At 39.7% G+C, this 15,408-nt stretch overlaps 1 pseudogene; it reads left to right on the plus strand.

The window, feature by feature from the left end:
- The first annotated feature begins 13,101 nt into the window (after positions 1-13,101).
- LOC140523575 (4F2 cell-surface antigen heavy chain pseudogene) lies at positions 13,102-14,492 on the plus strand (annotated as a pseudogene).
- The last annotated feature ends 916 nt before the right edge of the window (positions 14,493-15,408 follow it).

Genomic DNA, 15,408 nt, shown 5'->3' on the forward strand with positions numbered 1-15,408 from the left:
AAATTACTTTGGATCTCTTCTTTCCACTAAGGAGATCTCCTGATTTTTATGCCTGTCAGTAAATAGACCTGAGAGGTGAGTTATTATTATGAGGCTTTGAAAGAAATATATTAAAATCTGACTCAAGGAAAGACTTGGAATACTCAGGCATCATCCAGTGATAGTAGTATACAGTTATAGTGAGCTTTTAAAGTTTTCATGCCTTACATATATTTGATTAAATTCAACAAACATTCATTAATGGACCTACTGTGTGCAATACCCTAGGATATACTCTGTAGGCATATGACTGATACTTCTCACCATTCTATGAGGAAGATAATGCAGCATAATCCCAGTTCTAAAGAGAGAAAAACTAAAACTAAGAAAGATCTTACAGCTACACAAGTTACCCCAGTTTGGGTACAAGCTACCCAAGGTCACACAGCTAAAGAGTGGCAAAGTTGAGATTCAAACTCTATGTTTACAGATTTTAAGTTCAAATATTCTTTCCATTTTCTTGAAATTTTTGCATTTCATGCCTTGAACTCTGAATTTACTCATCTGAGGTTTCACTGATCAGTTTTATTCTCTACATTTCTGACATAAAGTAGAGGGGTGAGTTGGGGGCTTCTGTCTATCAAGTCTCTCACACTCTGGTTTTATGAGATGGCACACTTTCAAGTCTTATGACAATAAGTGAGGCTTGTTTTTAGTGGGTTGCTCTTATATTGTAGTGTTGGGCTTTTTTTACCTTAAAATATAGCTCCAAACTCTCCTCTCTTGTGCCTGGTCTGCTTCGCTCTCCCCTTATTTAACTACCTGCTTCTCTTTCATCCTTCCTGAGCCCTGGGGCTCTGAGGAAAGGAAAGCACAAGAAAAGTCATAATGATAAAAGCTGAGAGGGTATCTTGTCCTTAGTCTAATGGTGGGTGATGGCTGCCATTTTTATTTGACTGAGAATTAGACTCTCTCCTGAAGAGATTGGGAAATGCTATGTGAGTCTTAAGAAATCTATTTGTTTTTCCTTCTGTCTTTGTCTCTACATCTTCAAACCACAGAGCCCCCTCTCCTCCACCCATTTTCCATTATTAAATTAGTGCTGAGGGGCTAAATTAATCACCGTTTCTGCAACCAACTGTTGGCTGATGTGTTTTGTTTCTGAATGTGATAGTCACAGCAACTCTCTAAAGAGTTTGTTTTCCATTATTCCCAGTTTGACAGCCCTCATTTTTCACTTGTCATGGACATATTACTTCAGCACACTGGAGCTGGTGCTGGAATGGTTTATTTTCCTTCCAGTGATGGTGAACAAATAGGAGAAATGTATCAGCAAGGGACAGACCTGGAAAGGTTCAGAGGCCAGAGCTTAGCTCTGTTCCTTGGCAATCATGTAGCTTGTGCATCCCTCTTCTCTTCCTCTGCCAAATCTGGTTATATTTCCCCACTTCATTTTCAAATATCTCTTAGAAGTATTTGAAATCATACCTTCTCATCTAGAAATGTTAAATCTATTTTTTGGCCATTATTATTTCCTTTATTTCTTGGGTTCTGATTTTGAAGTTGATTTGGCAAGATCTGAGTGTTTGGTTAGTGAGTTTCTTTTTTGTCATGAGCCAGCCTAAATGTTGTGAGCTGTTCTTGGGTCCGCCTATGTGACATAAATACTTGTCCAGGGAGACCTCAGTCTTGGCAGCATGTTTGCTTCATGCATCACTGTCTGTGGCTTGAGATACTCCATCATTTTGTTGGTAAGATTTGCTGGGATTCATACGGTTTTTCCACTCTGAAGTTCAATGATTCCATCTCCTGAGTACCACTGAGGATGTCTCATATGGCTTTAATTTTGGTGTCTGTTGGGTAATCTCTCACTCTTTGTATTTCTTGTTACAACATTTTCATTAAGAAGTTAATGGTTCTATGGCTTTATTCAAAATGCTGACACCAGGATGTTGGTGATGAAACAGAGAGATGTCCTTAAGACTTCAGTTGGGAGCCCACCCTTCGTCCACCCCTTCAGTTTACAGATGAGATAAAATTATTTTTCCAGGATTGTTATGCAGATACTCACAATGCTGAAGAGCTGTGGGAGCAGGAATGCAGCAGTTATCCCTAATGAGGAAATCAGTCTCTCTCTTGTTCTGAAGCTGCCTGTAGTCCCCAGTATAAATATACAGCATTCAGGTCTTTAATACTGTGGCAGAGGAGATGATTAAGTTGGAAGGAGAGAGATGTCCTGTGACAGAGCAGTATTGATCAATAAACATTTATTATGTGCCAGGCACTATGCTAAGCACTGAGTACAAAAAGAGGGAAAAGACAGTCCTTGACCTCAAGGAGCTTACAATTTAACGTGGTAGACCACATGCAAACAAATATATACAAAACAAGCTATATACAGGATAAATGAGAAATAATTAAGAGAAAGAAGACACTAGAATTAAAAAGTGTTGGGAAAGGATTTCTGTAGAAGGTTGGATTTTAGCTGGGACTTGTTATTTGCCCTTAGTTCTCAAAGAAGTCCAGTGAAGTCAAAAAAGTAGTGTCTTGACTTGCAAGTGAATTAGATTTAAACAAGTAGAGCTGCCTGAAGTCATCCACCTCACTCTCTTCTCCAGATTCTGGCCCCAGACACTTACTAGCTATGTGACCCTTGGCAAGTCATTTAACCCTGTTCACCTCAGTTCCTCATGTGAAAATTGACCATTCTATCTTTGTCAAGAAGACCCCAAATGGGATCATGAACAGTTGGAAATGACTGGACAGCAACAAAGTCCAACTAACTAAGGAGACACATGGGTACCTTTTCCCTTTGTTTCTCTATTCTGTTTCCCCATGTCATATGTAACTCTGGGAAAGTCTTTACACTTGGACTACTCTGCAAATGTCTTGAGGTTTAAAGCAGAGTATAAGCACTAGGGGTATAAGTACAAAAGATAGTTCCTGCCCTCATTCTAATTAAAAAGACAATACCTCTAGGGGAGTGATGGCCAGGGAAGTGTGATGTGGCAGGGACAGTGAGTGGATCCATAGGGCAATCAAATGCTCTTTCCAGAAGCGATGGATTGGTTTGAAAATGGATTAGTTTCAAAAGTGGCAGGAGGAAGTAGCAGAGGTCTGTGGCAGAAAGATGGCATGTTTATGCGGCTGGGGCTGTCTAGATATAAGGAGTTTTCAGCAGTTTGGGGGTCCCCATGAGGGGTACTAGGCCTCCATGTTCTTTTCTGTAAATTAAGGGGCTGGAGTTGAAAGTGTCCCTTCAAACTCTAAATTCTGTGACCAACTTATCAACCTTTTTGAGTCTTGTCCCGTTCTTTTGAGTTTGCCTGTGTCAAGGTCATGGGATTTTAGCAATTCTGACAATTTGACTATTTCTTTCTTAGTTCCCTCATTTCATAATTCTTTACGAATGATTCTCCAAACTTCCAATCTTAGCTCTTTTCAGAGGAATCCCCTTTAGCATTACGTTCTGATTTTCCTTTTGGAAAAATAATTCTTTCTCTACTTAAGTTTAATAAGCATGTTAAGGGATCACAGGTTTACTCCTGGCCATTTTATAGGAAATATTTAAAGTAGATGTTTTGAATCCAGGATAGGCCATGCATTTTAATCACCCTTCTCATTTTTCTCCTTTCTTTTATAGACTCTCCATTCCTACTGCTTAGCATATCATTGTTGTTTTATAGTCATGTCTGACTCTTTGTGACCCCATAAGGGGTCTTCTTGGCAAAATACTGGACTGGTTTGACATTTCCTTCTCCAGCTCCTTTTATAGATGAGGAAACCAGACAAACAGGGCTAAATGAATTGCCCAGTCCCACAGCTAGGATTTGAACTCAGGGAGAGGAATTTCAGCTCCACATTTCATCTATTGCATACTAGCCGCTTCAGCATGTCATTACCCACATTTAACCCCCTATCACCAGAAGATTAATTTCTTTCAAAAAGGTAGTATGATATAGATTTAGAGTTGCTTTTTATCTGTTCCAAATGATCTTGGACAAATAACTTTTCCTCTATTGGCTTCAGTTTTCTCATCTCTAAAATGAGGAGGATGGAGTAGGTAAAAAGAAGCCATGAGATGGAAAGAGTGTTGTCCTTGGGGTCAGGTAGTCCTGAGTTAAAATCTTCAAACACTAGCAGTGTGACCCTTGGCAAGTCACTTAGCTTAATCTCATTGTGCCTCAGTTTTTTCATTTGTAAAACGACAGGGTCAAACTTGATGTCCCCTAAGACCCTTCTAAACTCTGAATCTGTGATATTGATTTAGTCATTTCCTATAATCTCTAGGGATTCTCCCAGCTTTTAAATGTTACATTCTAGGAGATAAGGCACAATTTAAAGTGTATTAGTTTGAATAACTAAATCTTAAAAACAAATCCATATAGGAATTATATGAAAGCCTCACTCTACAGTCTTACCTTGATGAGTTAGCACTGCACATTCTCGTCTTGACTCTGCATTAAGTTTGGTCATCCAATATGGAGACTCCGACAATTTATGGAAGGATAGAATTTGAAAACCAGAAGGGACTTTAGATTTTGTCCCTGTTGTTTAGTAAGCACTAATAACAAGTGAAACTTATGGGGTGCTTTAAAATTTATAACATGGTTTTATTCTGGGATCAAATTGATAATTTCAGAGGGGATGAAGAAGTGATCAGTTTCAATTGCTCTGATCCCTAGTATTTAGCAGCAAATGCTCTCTATAACTGGATGCTTCGATGGTTCGTCGCCATTTACCTTTTAACAAATGCAAGTGGAATTCAAAGTATAACATGTACATTTGTGTGATCTATTGACTAGTATATCAGTCAGCACCCAAGATGATGAAGATGGGTACTGTCAGAATGTTTCTCTCAGATGAATCTTCATCATTCATCAGTTTCTGTATCTGTAGAGGCTAGGCAAATTGTCAGCAGAAGGGCATCTTCAGGCTTAGGAGCAGGTAATTTTTTTCAGGATGGGTGATTTGTTTTGGACATTTTCTCATAATTAGTATAAGGATGGCCTTAGGAGAAGTCTATTATCTCAGGATGGACAAACTACCCGTTTTCAAATACTAACAATTATCCTGAGAATGACCTTGGAAGAAGCTACCATTATTTCAAGAGTAGAAGTAAGTGAGGAAGCCCAATTAACTCCTTGCAAAAGTCATAAAAGGGAGAAAAAAATAGTAAATTTTTAGTATAGGCATCTATGAAGTTGCAAATAGTTATGCTTTGCAGAGCTATTAACTCAATATTCAAGCAAAATGGATTTCAATAAAATATGCCTTTTTCTAAGGAGGAAAAATGGGAGTTTGATAACTCTCATATCCATTTTCCATGCTCACTTCATCTATAGAAAGACATTTTATTTCTCTGTGTCCTACTGACATTATGACATTCAATTCCTATCTCTCCCAGTCTCTTTGTCTTCAGTTTTTTTTTCCAGTTCTTTTACTTGGCAAAAATAAAATACCTAAATTGAACTCTGTGCTTTTCCCTAATGTTCATCATGTCCATTGCCTGAGGCAATGGGTTTTTATGAGAAAAAGTGCTCTATAAATGCAAATTATGCCTCTTACGTTTTATTTTACCATTCTTGAATGTTCAGGAGATGTGCAAATAAAGCTAGCTGGAAAGTACATCTCTGTTTTAAAAGATGTTGACAAAACAGATTTTTATGTGACCTTGTCTGAGATCGCCTCTCATTTATGAGACGCTTGATGACGAAACTTTTCCTGTTCCCTGTTCTCCATCTTTCTGTTAAAGATACTGACTCAGTCCTTAGCTGTCTACAATGAAGCAACAATCAGAAAACTGGCCCAGCTTAAATACTAAGTTTGTAGTCAAGAAAACTTTGTTGACTGTGTCCTAGCTTCTGGCAAGGACAAACATATCCTTTTCCACTAAAGTTCTGGCTTGCTTAGGATGACATGGTTTCTTTGGCAAAAGACTACTCCCTGTGACATTGCTTTCCAGAACTGCCTGACATTAACAAAACGGATAGGTGTGGCAATTAAATGTTGGTCATAATTCCTAGGTGCCCCTAATTCTAATATCTCCTTTAGTATTATGTCGACTACTCAAGGACCTAGTTTTAATTTCTCCTGTAAAATGTATTGATATAAGTTGATGAACATTTCTGAGCTATAATTTTCTCATCTGCATAAAGAAGATACACAGACCTGTAGAACCTCCCTCACAGGGCTGCCATAAGAATGAAAATAAGAGAATGTGTGTAAAGCATGCTACAGATCAGACACTTAAAAGTGCCACCTGTTATTGGGACTCTCAGCACACTGAGAATCCTTGTGGTTTTTCATGGTCTTTGGCATTTCTCTCTCTCTTCTTCCACAGTCAATCCATCAATAAGCATTTATCAAGTGCCTATTAGATCGTTCAGTGCACAAGCATTAATTAAGCACCTCTTGTGTGCCAGGCATCAGACTAAGTTCTGGGGATACAAAGAAAGACAGTAATCCAGTCTCTGCTCTCAAGGACCTTGCCTTCTAACATGGGAGACAACCTGCAAATGTATACAAGATATAGTGCAAATGTGCAAATAGAAAGTAATCTCATAGAAAAGCTACTGGTAAGGGGGAGTGGAAGAATGACGGTGAAAGGTCTTTTACAGAAGGTGGAATCTGAGTGAGTCCTGAAGGAGATGGGGGTGGGAAGGAACCAAAAGCTGATGAAGAGGAAGGAGACATTATAGGAAAAGAGGAGAGCCAGTGAAAAGGCAGCATGAGATGATTAGGATGTGTATCAGCACACTGACTTTGTGAGTGGAGAAAAGGGGACAGGTAAGAGAGAAGTTGTGAAGGTAGAAATATTTGGCAGCAGACTGGCTGTGTGGACTGAGTATGGGTGAGAAGTTAATGTTGACCTGAAAGTTTGGTTAAAAGAGGCAAACAGACTAAATTCGTATTGTTTATTCCCTTAAAGCTAGCAGATACATAATCATAGAGCCTGAAAGAAACTTTTGACTGTCTGATGCAAGGATGACCAGGCTTAAATCTGTTTTAGGACAATCCAAGGATGTCTGTGTCCTTCAGATTTAGGATCTCTGTATGTGTTTAACTATAGGATGCAAAAAGAATTTTCTCAACTGAATAAATTGTAAATACAATAAGAAAGTTGACAAAGTTTCAATTGAAATTATGACCCGGTATATCTGTGTTTTCTTTACCATTATCGTACCTTAACATAGTATATGTTCAAAAATATTAAGATACAGAAAAAATTTCATTATTCAAGATAGTGCCTTGGGTTAAGGGTCACATGAAGAATGTTAAGTCAGCCCCATCTGACCTTGTCAACATGGGAAGAGGTATTCTCAGAGAATAAAGAGGCCATTATGTCCAGGCTCTTCTGATTGATTAATTCAAGCTCTGGCCCTTATTAAAGTCCAAAAGTGATATTAAATGATTATCATTATGAAATACGAATATAAAAGTGATAGTTCCTGTCCTCCAGGAACTCACATTCTAGTATCAGGGTGCAATAAGTTCACATTTTATAGCCCATGAAAGTTGTGGCTCTCTCCCTCATGTTGTCTCTATGTCCTCAGTCTCCCAATGGACATAGTGGAAACTGAGCCTGTGATTTGCAAGGCATGGTCTTTGGGTCAAGGATGACTAGTGGTACTTAGGTAACCTGAGATATGTCCTAGAGATGTATGTTGTTGTGGTGGGAATTGAATTTGTTTCCATGGGAAAAAAAGTAGTTGGTCACAGGGAGTCTTTTCTCCCACAATTGTGGGACTTATAAGTGTTTATTCCCTGCTCTCTTTTCCTGGAAAACTGAATAGGTCAGTTAGTGCTGCATAAAGGCAAATCTGTTCTCTGGCCACAACTGGTCCTTTAATTCCAAATGGATGCTCTTGGAATGGAAAATCTTGGTCACAAAGGTCACGGGGTAAGAAAGGTTCAACCTATGTAGAGGAAAGAATTCAGCACACTAAGCTCTTGGAAGCAAGGAGGGGGAAACAGCAGAGAAGGTACAACACGGCCAGTTACCGAAGGGAAAAAGTTGGGAGTAACAGGTTGGTGTACTGGAAAGAATACAGGCCTAGAAATTAGGATGAACAAATGGAATAAGTATTTATTAAGCAACTCCTTTTTGCCAGGCACTGTGCTAAGTGCTTTACAAATATTATCTCATTTGACCTTCACCATGACTGTGAGGTAAGGGCTGTTACTATCCCCATTTTACAGTTTGAATTAGGAGATTTGGCTCCAGTTTCTTGGAGCCACAAATGAAAGTTGGATGACAGGTGGACACCAAAGGTGGATGAACAGTGAAAAGGACTTGGCAAGCCTTCACAGTAGAGCTGCTTGTCCTCCCCAAATATCATGAACCTAAGGGACTAAAAAAAAAATCTCTAATGATTTCAATGATTCAATTTAACTAGCATTTATTAGTTCTTACTATATACAAAGCACTTTCATAGACATTGGGGATATAAAAACAAAAGTGAACCAGTCACTGCTGGTCAAGATGCTTACATTGTATTAGGGAGGAATACAATATATATGCTCATGGGTGAAATGAGAAGTAAATTGAAGAGAGAGAGCCCATTGCAAGCAACCTAGGGGAAAATCAAGGACAGCTTCATGAACGAGGTGGTACCTGAGCCTTGAAGGAAGGCCAGGAATCTTGGAGGTAGAGCTGAGGGTCAGTGGTAGCAGAGGCAGGAGATGGTGGGTTGAGTTCAGAGTCCAACTAGGAAGACAGTTTAACCGAAATGCAGACTTTATGAGAGAGAGTAACGTGAAATACAAAGAGCATGGTAAATAGGAGTCAGATTCCAAAGGACTTTGGAGAGCTTGTGGATTTTTTTCCCTTGAAGAACCATGGAAAGGTTTTGACTGGGAAACTGACAAGATTAGAACTTTGCCATAGGAAGAGAGTTTTGAAGTGATAAAGAATGAAAGAAGGTAAACCAAATAGGAGACTATGGGAATAATCCAAATGAGAGATGAGGAGGTCCAAGGGGAAAGGAGATAAATGTAAAGTATGGAGGAAGTCGATCAACAAGTATTTATTAAGAGCTTGCTGTGCGCCAAATGTTGTGTCCATTACTGGTAGAATCACAAAGATTTGGCCATTGAGGTGATAAACCTGAGTGACTGAAAGGATCATAGTGCTTAAAATGTGAATAAAGAAATTTGGAGGAAGGGTGAGTTTGGAGGAGAAGGCAGATCATCAGTTGTGTTTGAGAAGTCTATAGGATGTAAAAACATTTAACTGATAGTGTGCGATTGGAGATCAGATGAGAGTTGAGAACTGCTTTTATAGATTTAAGGGTCATTTAGATGGAAATAATTGAACATCTGGGAGTGGTTAGAATCACCAAGGGAGATATAGTAGAGAGAGAAGAGTTTCCTAGACAGAGTCCTTAGAGATAAACATACTAAAGGAGAAGGGGATATAGATGATGTTCTAGGAAAGGAGACAGCAAAGGAGGGGTTGGACAAATAGGAGAGGAATGAAGAAAGAACTGTATCATGGTAGTAAAGGAAGGAGTGTCCAACAGGAAGGGGTAGTTAGTGCTGTGAAAGTCTATGGAAAGGTCAAGAACTAAGAAAAAAATCAAAGAATTTAACAATTAAGAGATCATAGAGAGTAGTTTGCCACATTATAAGGATTTGAAGTGAATAGGTTGTGAGAAAGTGGAGAAAGTTATGGTAGATTTTTTTTTCAATGAGTTTAACAGCAGAAGGGAGATAATATATAGGATGAGAGTTTGAAGAGATGCAGTTACAAGAAAGAGTTTTTATTTTTGCTTTGTTTTTCCTAAGATGAAGTAAAAGATTCATATGTGTTCATAGGAATCAATTATCATCACAGATTTTAGAACTAGAAGAGATTCTCAGAGTTATCTAATCCAACTTTTAATTTTGCAGATGATGAGACTGTAACCAACAGGCTAAATGACTTATTTAAAGGGGAAAGTGGAATAGCCAGAATTTGAACCCAGGTCTTTTAACTCCAAAGCTAGTATTCTTTTTATTTCGTTGTCCTGCAATGGGGAAGAATCTAGTAGATATAGAAAGAATGGAGAAGAGAGAAGAGGAAAGGGAATTATTTATGTGGCAAGCTCTTGGAGGAGACAAGAGGAGATTAGATCCAGGACATAAGTAGAGGAGCTGGCCTTGGCAAGGAGAAAAACTAATTCATTCTCATAGATAGTGGGGGAAGAGAGAGTGAGAGAGAAGAGGGAACTCGTAATCAAATGACCTTAGGATGGTGGTCATGGCAAGACATTTGGACTGCATTGAACTCCCCCAAAGCAGTAAGTTGTTCTCTATGTTTCAAGATATGGGGGTAATAAGTCACACCCAGAAAATATCCCAATTTATGGAATGCACTCAAGTCTGCATCCGGCCTTGCTTGCAAGGCCCAGTCTCATTTTGGTGTTTGATCTACTTTCTGAGATTCTCCTTCAGAGCAGTGCTGGCCTTCAAAGACTTGAGAACCCAGTCTTCCTAGTTTCAGGTTCATAATTATTAAAGACATAGTCAATTATGTTCATCATATTATAGTGACCAAAATTCACTTGCAAGTTTGTTCACTGAACTCTTATTTTTAGAAGAATTTTTAATAACAACACTTCAAACTAAGAGGGCTCACCTAGAGTTAAGCCAAAAAAAATCAAACTAACTGGAACACCATCTGTCTGGCTTGACTCTCTCCCTTTCATACTTCTAATGTGATTCTCATTTCAATTGTATACAGGCTTTCCCAGCTTGTGTGTGGTATATTTTAAACGACTGTAACTTAGGCCCCAAGACCTTACTCTTAGCTGAATGAGAGGGAACCATCACAGTCCAGTATGATCATCAGCAAATTATAATCCAGGGAGTATCTAGACCTAATTCTCAGGGCTCCTGGTAGTATAGAAAGAAGATAGGTCTGGGAAGAGAAGAGGCCTGTATTTTAGGCTTTAGCTCAGCCATTTAGTTGATAAGTGAGATTGGGCAAGTCTTCATTGTAAAATAAGAGGATTGGAATATATTCTGGGCATCCAGCACACATCTTGTGGGCTACATGTGGTTTGCCTGCCTTTAGAATGCACATGGCCTAGATTCTGAGCCAAAACAAACAAACAAAACTATTTAGCTAACACACTTGAACTAGCAGGCCCTTGGGGCTCAACCACCTGAATTTTCTTGTTCTTTGGCCAAACTTTGAGCAATGTTGATAACTACCTGGCTCTGTGAGGGCACATTATCTTCTGTGAGTGGCTGAAACTGAAACCATGAGCTACTGGCAGTGATTAAGAGGCAGAGCAATATAGTAGATAGGGTGCCGTACCTGGAGTTAAGAAGACCTGGATTCAAATCCTGTTTCATATACTTACTGACAGAGTGACCCTGGGCAACTCACTTAACTTCTCATGACCTCAGTTTCTTCATCTGTAAAATAAGGAGGTTGGATTTGATGAACTCGAGCTTCTCTTTTAGCTTTACATCTACATTCCTATATAAGCCTGGAGTCACAGTTCAGATGTTCCGTGAATGACATACTTCATGAAAATAGCTCACTTTGTCAAATGGCAGTATTCTTACTGGGTTGATCAGTGATTCTCATCAAGCCCATAGCTGCATACTTTTATATAAATAAACTTGACTAGGCCTAATTTTTAAACTGCTTTTGTATTTCTGCCTGTTGTGAGGATAAGAATTTAATTTAGGATGAGTGACTCCATTTTGTTTTAAGCTGCCATATTGTGACTGAGTAGTTGTTTTGTAAGTTTTTTTTTTTTTTGTAATAAGTATTTGTGTATAATTTAGCAATGATGTGTGTCCTCCAGATTTGGTAAACAATTAATAATGGTGTATGTGTGCCCCAACTGAGTAAACAAGCAATTAATATTTAGTGACACTAGGAAAATAAAACTTTGGTTCATAATTTCATTTCATATTATGCTTATATAATCAATCACTAATCAGAACTTAGATATAACTTGTGAACACCCTTTGCTGTTGTTCATGTCATTTCAGACATGCCTGATTCTTCACTGACTTCCTTTAGGATTTTCTTGGCAAGGTGCTCTGCTGTTTCCTTCTCCAGCTCATTTTACAGATGAAGAAACTGAGGCAAAGAAGGTTAAGAGACTTGCCCAGAGTCACACAGCTAGTAAGTGAGGCCAGATTTGAATTCAGGAAGATGAGTTTTCCTGACTACAGGTCCTACACTCTATCTACTGCACCATCTAGTGTCTCAAGGTGAACACCCTTAACTAGACTATTAATTAACTCTTAATCCTTTTGAAGAAGACTAAGGATATCACAGGATGATGTTTTGATTTGCACATGAATTGAATTTAAGTGAAGCAGAACCGTACCAATTCATCAGCTTCACTCTCTCTTCTAGAATCATTGAAGCCTAGTGGCAAGATGAAAGTCAAGATGGCTGGTGATGGCTCAGAATGCAGTGGATGATCTTGGCATCTTCAATGTCTGACCAAGCTTTCTGTCTGTCTTTCTGTGTCTGTCTCTCTATCTCTGTCTCTCTCTATGTGTTTATATATACACACAAACATATATGTATATGCACATACATATATGTATGCCTGGAAATATAAGGACACTGTGTTCAATTGAGAGCAGAGCTGATTGATAGGGACTTACCAGAATATCACTTCAGAGGGAGACACATGGCATCTGGTTGGACAGAGAGGGAACTTTGTTATGAACACTGATACAAGACATGCTTACTGGGAACACTGGGATTCATACTGGTGGTTTGTTCAAAGAAGGTTTGATGTTTGCATTACTGAATAATCAATAAAGTTTGATTGCATGCATTCATGAGTACAAGTCTTATTAGGAGACCAGCAGCCCTAATAAACATATATAATAACAAATCAGTTTTATATATGCATTTTATGTTACATTTTAGGGAAAAAATCCATATATTCTTGAATGTCTGTCATGCCATATTTAACCATTGTCATACAGTTTAAGTTTCTTGAGGTCAGTAGCCATTTAAAAAAGTATCTCAATTTGTAGCATGTGCCATCATGCCTTGTACATAGTAGTCTTTTAAGAAATACTTGTTGACACAGACTCACAATTGGAGTGGAAGAAGTGCTAGGCTACACTGAAGCCCTTGTAGTCCACATTGCCATGAGCCAAGATGCTGAGGTGGATATGGTGGAGGTGGACATGAAGGAGGGAGATGAAGCTCAATGAGCTGGAACCTGAGAAGCAGCCCATGAACACAGCTGCCTCTCTGCCACCTTGGGGCAGAAAAGAATGGCATGGTCAAGGTCAAAGTGGTGGAGGAGATTGCTGCTGGGGCCACCATGGCCACTTCCAAGTTCACAGGCCTGTCCAAGGAGGAACTGCTGAAAGGAGGCGGGAGCCCCACCTGGGTGCACACCTGCTGGGCCCTGCTGTTGCTCTTCTGGCTGGGCTGATTGGGCATGCTGACTGGAACTGTGGTCATCATCATTCAGGCATCCCTGCTTGCTGAGCTTTGTGCTCTGTACCACATTGGTTTCCTGAAGACTTTCCAGGGCCAGCCTAGTAATGCCAATGGGAATCTGGCTGGGGGGAAGGCACATCTTGATTACCTGAGCACCCTCAAAGTGAAGGCACTGATATTGGGGCCCATCCAAAAGAACCTTGAAGATGACCTTGCTGACATGAACCTGCTTCATGTTGACCCCACCATCGGCTCCCAGGATGAGTTCACCCAACTCTTGGAAGCAGCCAAGGAAAAGAACATCTAGATCCCTCTAGATCTCACCAACAACTACCAAAGAGAGTGAAGGAATGAATGGGAAGATGAAGGAAGCCCTGAGCTTTTGGTTGAAGGCCAATGGGAATGGTATCCACATCCATGATGACCAGAAACTTAACAATGCTTCTTCATTCCTGTCTCATTGGAATAGCCTCACTCATAACATCAGTGATGTCTGGGTCCTGATTTCAGGAACAGGATCCTCAGACTTTTCTGAGATCCTGAACCCGCTGAATGATACAGACCTGCTGAACCTATTGTATCTGGAGGGCTTTGAGAGAAGGAGCTCCTCAGGAAAAGAACAGCTGAATGTGTTCTCAGGTTGGTCACTTGGTCTCCTACATGCCTGCCCATCTTCTCCATCTCTATCATCTGTTGCTGTTCATACTTCCTGGGACACCAGTCTTTAGTCATGGGGATGAAATTGGTTTGCAAGAGGCCACCCTCCCTGGACAGCCTACTGAAGCACCCATCATGCTTTGGGATGAAAATACACGTGGGCCTTGTGAGTCCATGAAGCTTAACATAACAGTCCAGGACCAGAACAATGACCCCACCTCCCTCCTTGCTCTGATCTGCAAATTGAATGACAGCCAAGGGAAGGAGTGGTCCTTGCTGCAGGGGACTCCTGCCCAGCCAAGACAACCTCTTTGCCTATATCCTGGTGCTCAGCACCCAAGGGAGCCACCAGAAAAGCAGTATGCTGCCCCTGTACAAGCTGGCCAAGCCCCCAGGGGAGGGGCTGCTGCTCAAATTCCCCTATATGGCCTAGGCTCCCACAGAGTTCCCTCTTCTCATTGAGTCTTTGCTGAGCTTGTGTGTGTGTTGGCAGGCTGCAGGGTGGGGTGGTGGCTTTATTTATTTATTTATTTATTCATTTTTTACTGTTGAAGATGCCATGGGCTGAGGTTTTGAGTCTGTACTTGTGTATTAAAACAATAGTGATGATGGGAAAAAAGAAAAAGAAATACTTGTTAGATCAGAATAAGTAAGTCATGTTGTCCACACTCATATTAATTTTTTTAAAAAAAATCACATAACCCACTATTAGAAAAGCTGGGATGCCCCGGGACTAGAATCTCAACTATAAAATAGAGAGGTTGTGCTCAAGGGTTTCCAATGCCCCTCTAGCACTAAATCAATGACAGAAGGCTGCTAACATCCCATCCTGGACCAACACATCATATCTAAATTGTGCTTCCATTCGTTAAGCAAGGCCTGATTCACAGACGAGTTGAGATAAATAAAAAAGTCCTTGGGAATAAAAAAAAAAATCTCCTTAAGAGAGAAGAATTAGGAAGAACCAGGGTATCATTGAATTCTCCCTGACAGAATTATCTCTGCAAAGAAGACAGAAATGAGAATATAAATTAAAATTTTCTATTCTGTCTTCTGTTCTAGTCAGAGACACTTGGCCATATAATTTGAAAGAACTGGGCAAGAGGGGACAAAAGAAGAATATAGCCATACTGAAATTCAATCATTGCTTATATGTCCCCAATGGTGTTTTAAGCAGTTTCCATAAGGTCTCCACATTCTCTATGTACCTTTCAGGACATGTAGTACCAGGATTGCAACACTTGCCCCTTGAAACTTATTTTCAGTTTTGCTTATCTTAAAATTGCCTGATATGGTTAAGTACTTAAGGCTCTCATTTCTTATGTTTCTTAGTGTTCAAGCTTATACCT

This window comes from Notamacropus eugenii, chromosome 1, assembly GCF_028372415.1.
Source record: "Notamacropus eugenii isolate mMacEug1 chromosome 1, mMacEug1.pri_v2, whole genome shotgun sequence".
In the NCBI taxonomy this organism is placed as follows: Eukaryota; Metazoa; Chordata; class Mammalia; order Diprotodontia; family Macropodidae; genus Notamacropus; species Notamacropus eugenii.